The following is a 7,114-nucleotide window of genomic DNA, read 5'->3' as shown; positions in this document are numbered from 1 at the left end:
TCCATAAGTCAAAAGGTTCAAGGATGTTTCAACAAATACAAATTTATATAAGATAATTATGTGCGAGGGCAGAAATCAAAGGATTTGAATACAACATCAGAACAAGACTTCAACAAAGTACTTTCAAAATGAAAGCCCAAAAAAACTAGGAATAGAAAGAACTTAGCTCAACAAAGTTAATTACTATACACGGTAAAATACAGCCAGCCAACTTTATACTAATTAGTAGAAAATGGAAAAATGATCCTCTAAAATCAGAAACAACACAAAGATACAAACTTTCTCAGCTCTTATTCAATGGTCAAAGTCTTAGTTTGACCAATAAAATCAAAAGAAAAGGTAATCAGGAAAGCACAAAGTCAAATTATCATCATTTGCCACAGTACCAGTAATTCTATATGTCAGAGGTATTATAAACTCTATAGACAAGTCTTAGAACTGAGGAAGATTTTTCAGAAGAGTACAGAATGAAAAAAAATCTCATTTTATACAATGGGAGAAAAGGAAATGAAAGGGAAGGTTATTATTAACCAACCACCTAGGAATAAAGTCATTCAGCAATATTTAATTCATTTTGAGTTTTACCGTATTGTATAAAAATGGTCTCGTTCCATTATTCTGCATGATGATGTAGAGTTTTTCCAGCACCGTTGATGAAAACACTATCCTTCCTCTAATATGTATTTTTGTTGCCTGTACTAAACATCAGCTGACTATACAGATGTAGAATTACTTCCAAGTTCTTTCTTCATTTTCATTTCTCTTTTCATCTGTTTTCATATTAATAGCTTGCTCTTTTAAATGTTTACAGCTTTGAAAGATTTTAAATCAGAAAGTGTGATGCCTATAGGTTTGCCCTGTTATCCAGTCTTGTGGTTCCATAAAACCTTAATTGTACTATTCCATTTCTGTGTAAAAAGAAAAAAAGCCATAAGGGCTAATTACATTGAACCTGTACATTCCTCTGAGTTTTATCATTTTAACAATGTAACTTCTTCCATTTCATTTTGCCTTTTTATATTACTTTCTTACCATCTTTATTTTTTAGTGTATGAAGTTTTTTTGTTTCTTTAGTTATCTTTATTATTAATTATTTTTATTCATTTTGATACTACTGCAAGATTATTTTCTCTTTTACATAAAATCTTATTAAGTGTATAGTCACTATTAATTTTTGAAAATATTTTTTTGTTTTGTTTTGTTTTGTTTGTTTTTTCGAGACAGGGTTTCTCTGTAGCTTTGGAGCCTGTCCTGGAACTAGCTCTGTAGACCAGGCTGGCCTCGAACTCACAGAGATCCGCCTGCTTCTGCCTCCCGAGTGCTGGGATTAAAAGCGTGCGCCACCACCGCCCGGATGAAAATATTTTATTAATTCTTTAGATCACCTATTACTGAAAGTTGTAAATACTGACTAAGGTTTTTTTGGTCTGGGTGTTGTTGGAGAAGGCCGCTTGTTGGTTTCCAGCTGCCCAGCTTGCTTAGACCCAAAATAATCACAAAGAAACTATATTAATCAAATCACTGCTTGGCCTGTTAGATCTAGCTTCTTATTGGCTAACTCTTATATTAATTTAACCCATTTCTCTTCATCTGTATGGTAAAGTTCCCAGCATCTAACTCTGGCGACTCTATGGCTTCTCTCTGACTCCTCTCTTTTTTTCTCCTGGCATTCAGTTAAGGCTTCACGGCCTATCTCTGTTCTACCCTATCAGGCCAAGCCAATTTTCTTTATTCATTAATGGTAATCACAGCATACAGAAGGGAATCCCATATCAGGGTAGCTTTAGTTTTCTGTAGGGAAGCTTACTTCTTTGCGTTGTTGGTTTGTATAAATAACATCTATTTCTCCCTCGCCTAACTGCTCTGGTTATCCAATACAATGTTGAGAACAGATGGCAGGGTCAGCATCTATGTCCAGGTCCTGCTCTCTGAGAAGCTTTAAGATTTTCACCACTAAGTATGAGGTCAATTCTAGTCACATAAAATTATTGTTATACTGAAAAACTTTGCTCCCATAGTAATTTTTAAGATTATGTAATTAAAAGACTTTCAATACAGAAATAATCACAAGGATGTGAGACTTCCTTTTGCTAATATTACATATTATTACCATGTATTTGCATATAATCAACCATATTACATCTGAAGATAAATCTTAAGTCTTATGTAATCACACTTGTGGTTTGCTAAATGTAGTATTGGTATTTGGTCTACCAATAATTTATTGACGATTTCTGAATCTATGCTATTCAGGAATATTGGCCTGTAGTTTCTTAGAGTATTTGGTCTGACTTTGGGGGTACTGGTGGTCTTATAATTTTTTGGAGTTTTTTTTTAATTTTTGTAAAGCAAAAACTAGTAGCATTAATATTTTCATGTTTGATAGAATTCAGAGAAGCCATTCTTTTCTAGTTCTAGACTGATGACACTCATCTATTTTCTCATTACTCGTATGTGCAGCCTTTCTATCCCTTCCTGGTTTAGCCTTCGTAGGTTCTATGTGTCTAGAAACTTACCTACCTCCTTTAGGTCATCCAATTTGACAGTGTACAGTTTTTATGAGACTGAGGCGCTGCCTGCTGCACTAAGAAGGCACTAGTGTACAGCTTTTATAGTGTTGCTTATAGTCCTTCTTATTAGTAAAGCACAGACTATGACGCAACCTCTCTTTATGTGAGATTTTCTCATTGTTGTCATTTTATCAGAAAAAAAAAAGTTTTATAGAGGCCTGGACTGAATTTGCCATCTATTCCAAGTCTTGCTGAAATCTGATTTTGTCTTCTGTGAACTTTGGCTTTCCTCTATCCTTTTTCTTTACGGTAGGCTGTTCATCGCAAGCTCTGGCTGCCTTGTGACTTGCTGTAAGTTCCCTCTGCAAGGGTTCTGCTGTGCTGCAAAGGTTTGCCTATGCTACACTTGCTTTCAATTAAAATAAAATTACACTATTCTCTCCTTCCAGTCTCCCTCTGACCATTTGAGTTTACATTTTCATTTTTTAATCTCCTTCTTGGATTAGTAATTGTTCAGAAGTTTGCTAATTTGTAAATATTTGTAAATTTTTTGATTTTTCTGACTGCTAGTTTCACACCAATGTTGTCAGAAAGAAAACACTTAATATGATTTCTGTATTACTAAATTTATTAAGACCTAATTTTGTATTCCAATATACAACCTATCCAAGAAAAAGTCTTCTGCGTACTTGAGAATAATCTGTATTCTGCAGCTGCTGCAAAGTGTTTCCTGTTTCCGTCTCTTGAGTTCTTTTGTTCCATAGTGTTCCTCCCTTCAGCTGTTTCCTTAACGGTCTCCTGTCTGGCTGATTTCTCTATTGTTGAAAGCAGGCAACTGAAATCCCCTAAGGGAGGCTGACTATTTCTTCCCTTACTCCTACTAACGTTTCTTTTCTGTACTTAGATCCTCCAAAGCTGTGAACATACCTTACAGAAGCATTAGTGAATTGGCTCCTTCTGTTATATAACACCCATCTTTCTTCTGCATTTTATATGTTAAGTATAGGCACTCTTGCTCTCATTTAATTGCCATTTACATACAGACCCTTTAAGTCTTTTACTTTCAAGCTATATGCATCCTTAGCCAAAGGCTTAAACTCTTCATCTGCATTTACTTATTATGAAATAATAAGTCAATTATTTTCTATATGTCTTAAATTCCATTTGCCTCCTAGTCATCTTAGCTTTCTCTGTTTAATATTTGAAGAGGTCATAGAACACCCTGTGTGTTCATCTTTCAAGGTTGAGGTAAGTAATCAAAAGGGCTCACAGCAGTGGAGAACGGTAGAATGCCTCTCCTATGCTACACTTGGTATACAGTTACTCTATCACATGTCCTGGAGAAAGTTGAGTCAAGGATTCAAGGATGACAATACTAAGCCACCCACGCTTACAAGAGTATTCTTGGTCATTTAGGGACCTCAGATAAGGCAATTATCAGTCCCATGGAAACATTATCACGAGACCTGGCTGAGACACCTTAGCTGAGTAACTTCCTCCACTCTCATTCAAGACTTTTTCCCTCCTAAACACTGCCTAACCACCCCACCCCCAAAATGCATTTCCCTTTTGTAGGGCTTAAGACCAGCTGCTCTGCTGCTCTGCTGGTCCAGCCCAAGCTGGATTTGCCTTCTTCCTTATCTGGTACTCACACAGCAATGCTACCTCACACAGGCTCAGTAAGTGAGTAGAGGCTGCCTACAGCTCTGTTCCCAACCTTAATAGATGTGACAGCCTGAAACTCAATGAACTAGCATGTGCAGATGGAAGTAACTGAGCGGGATGCAGCTCATGAACAGCAAAATGCATCCTTTAGACATTCTAGGGAGTGCTACTGAAATTATGACGGACTCTGAGGGGCTCATGGGCACTTCAGAAACTGGTCCTAAGGACTGAAAGCACACGCCACCAGCAATGCTTAGACTGTACATGCAAAATTTTAGATCTGTCTGCTCCTTTGACTCCACATTCCTAGTCAAGTTTGCATACTAGATTATATGGAAAAACCTAAAAACTGAATTCTAAAAACAGTGGGAAACAACACAAGCCATTCTCATAGTCCTCTGACAACAGGACCAAAACCAGTCAGAGTTCCCAGCACTTCTTCTTCTTCTTCTTTTTTTTTTTTCTTGTAGTTTTACATTTTTAATCCAACCTTGAATCCTGGAGTACACTCATGCTCATACCGTAAGCCATGATGTGTTTCCTGCTGATATTCAGGATTTTTAGTCTATCTTTAAACAGGAAGAAATTTTCTATCCATCCTCATGATGGAATGAGTAAGGTCCTATTCTCTCTTAAAGACACCATGAGGCCTTGCTGCACTAACATAGAAGGAATTATAGAGAGCTGTGCAGGAGAGAGAAGGGTGTTCACACAGCTTCCTACATTTTCTTCAGTTGAAAGCTTACCAGCATGGCTAGGTGTGAAGTCACAGGCCGGTTCCACACTACTCTAATCACAACAGCTTTAGGTAAGACAAAATCATCTGAGGCCTCTGATTTTCTTCTTTTAGAAAAATTACCTCAATATTCCAAAGCTTTTGCTTTTCTATATGAACTTTAGAACCAGCTTTGTTATTTCTTCTAACAAGGTCATTTAAACATGAAGAAATATGATATGCAATACTAAACCTCATGCTCCTGAATACACTGGCCTGGTAGCATCCAGGCCAGTTTGCTACAGCATTAATGGATCCAGTCTGGCAACCTCTGCTTCATCAATACATGCTAAACATGTTCGCACGTAATGCAATGAACACATTGATGTGACTGAACTTAAGTCTCTTATTTTTTTATGTCACATGGCTTTCTCCCTGTGTTGTTTCCGTATCTACCTGTGTAGTAGTTTCCACTTTAACCCGTACCTTGAGTTTTTAACGGTAACTCTGTCTTTTTTCCCAGCTATTCCTCTGAAGATAACAACATACATCTTAAGCTAATCCCCATCAACTTAAATATGATACTGAACAACTTAAGACATAGGAACAGTGTGTGAGCCAGGACCAAGTTAGCCTTTATCTGCTATTCCTATCATACGCAAACATACACATATATAAGACAGCAGACAATTCCTTAAACCAGTGCTACAAATTTTGCTTTCCTAGCATATATTTCAAATTACTGAAAAATGAAAATTTAATAATCCTTCATATATTTGGAAATATTTCTATTTTCCAGTAAAAGTTTAAGACTACTTCTATAATACAAATTTTGAGTCTCTATTTATATTGAAGAAGAGAATTTTGTTTTTTAAAATATTTATTTTATCTTCAGTGATTTGTCTGCAGATACATATGCCCACCAGAAGAGGGCATCAGATCCCACAAGGCAGTTGTAGACCACAGTTATAGATGGGAATTGAATTCAAGACCTCTGGAGATTAAGCAGTGTTACTTCACCACTGAGTCGTCTCTCCATCCTTGTAATCTATAATTTAATACTAATATTTCAACTGAAGTCTTAAATAGTAATCACGCCACTTTTCAAGGCGTTTTGCATTTTATTGCACTAATTCTTAATATCTTATGCTTATTCCTTAGGGGAGTGTCAGAGCATGCAGAGATAAGAGGACAAGCTGCAGCTGTCACCCTCCTTCTACAGACCGACTCTGAAGACTGAATTAGGTGGACAATGTCAGCAGCAAGAGCCTCTACCACCAAACAATCTGGTTGGCTCCTTTATTAGCTAATTATTTTTAAAAATAATAAAAAGGATGATTTTAGGTACAGACAAAAATCCAGCTTTGTAGAACATGAAGTAAGAGCACATTCTCTGGATTAGTCTTTTTTAAAAAAAAAATTATTTATTTATTTATTATGTATACAACATTCTGTCTGTGTGTATGCCTGCAGGTCAGAAGAGGGCACCAGACCTCATTACAGATGGTTGTGAGCCACCATGTGGTTGCTGGGTTTTGAACTCAGGACCTTAGGGAGAGCAGGCAATGCTCTTAACCACTGAGCCATCTCTCCAGCCCTCTGGATTAGTCTTAACATGGCCTGGACCCATCGCCCATCTTTCAGAGGCGCTCTCAGTCACTTCCCACTGCTGGAAGTGTAACATCCTAACATCAGTTTAATCCCACGGTGTGTGCCTAGAACGCCTTCTGTGCTCCCCACTGCCATTGCACTGCACACGACAGTTCACTTTTATCTTGTTCTGCCCCATCATTGTCCATAACTACTTCAGAATTCCATTGCTCTTCAAAATTCAGCTGCTGTCTCACTTTAGGCTGCCTGTCCAATTTTCCCTTCCCTTCCGGATGGCACCTTCCCTGTGTATTCCAAAACAGCCTATTCAACTTTGCACTGTACGTGTGTGTTTACCAGTTTGTAGCCCCACAGCTGGCTCATTACAGAAAGGTCTGTGTCTCATTGTTCTATAACCAGTAACAAGTGTAACAAGTAAGACAAGCGTACAGTGGAGGTAGAAGAACAACCGCTGGAGGAAACTGAGTACCCAAATCTCTATAGCTAACAAATTAGTCCAAACTGCTAATTCTTATTAATTCATTACCATACTTACAGACATGCTCAAGATACATTTCACTAACATTTAGAATGTGCCACATACTAGAGTCACTACATTTTAATAGTAAAAAAT

At 37.3% G+C, this 7,114-nt stretch overlaps 1 protein-coding gene across 1 annotated transcript in view; it reads right to left on the bottom strand.

Moving 5' to 3' along the window:
- Tusc3 (tumor suppressor candidate 3) overlaps positions 1-7,114 on the bottom strand; it is a 146,576-nt gene that overhangs the window by 60,571 nt on the left and 78,891 nt on the right. The gene's annotated exons all lie outside the window — the stretch shown is intronic.

Source organism: Microtus ochrogaster, linkage group LG7_11 (genome assembly GCF_000317375.1).
Source record: "Microtus ochrogaster isolate Prairie Vole_2 linkage group LG7_11, MicOch1.0, whole genome shotgun sequence".
Classification (NCBI taxonomy): domain Eukaryota; kingdom Metazoa; phylum Chordata; class Mammalia; order Rodentia; family Cricetidae; genus Microtus; species Microtus ochrogaster.
Note: the sequence above shows the minus strand (reverse complement) of the source record. Positions and strands in the feature narration are given on the sequence as shown.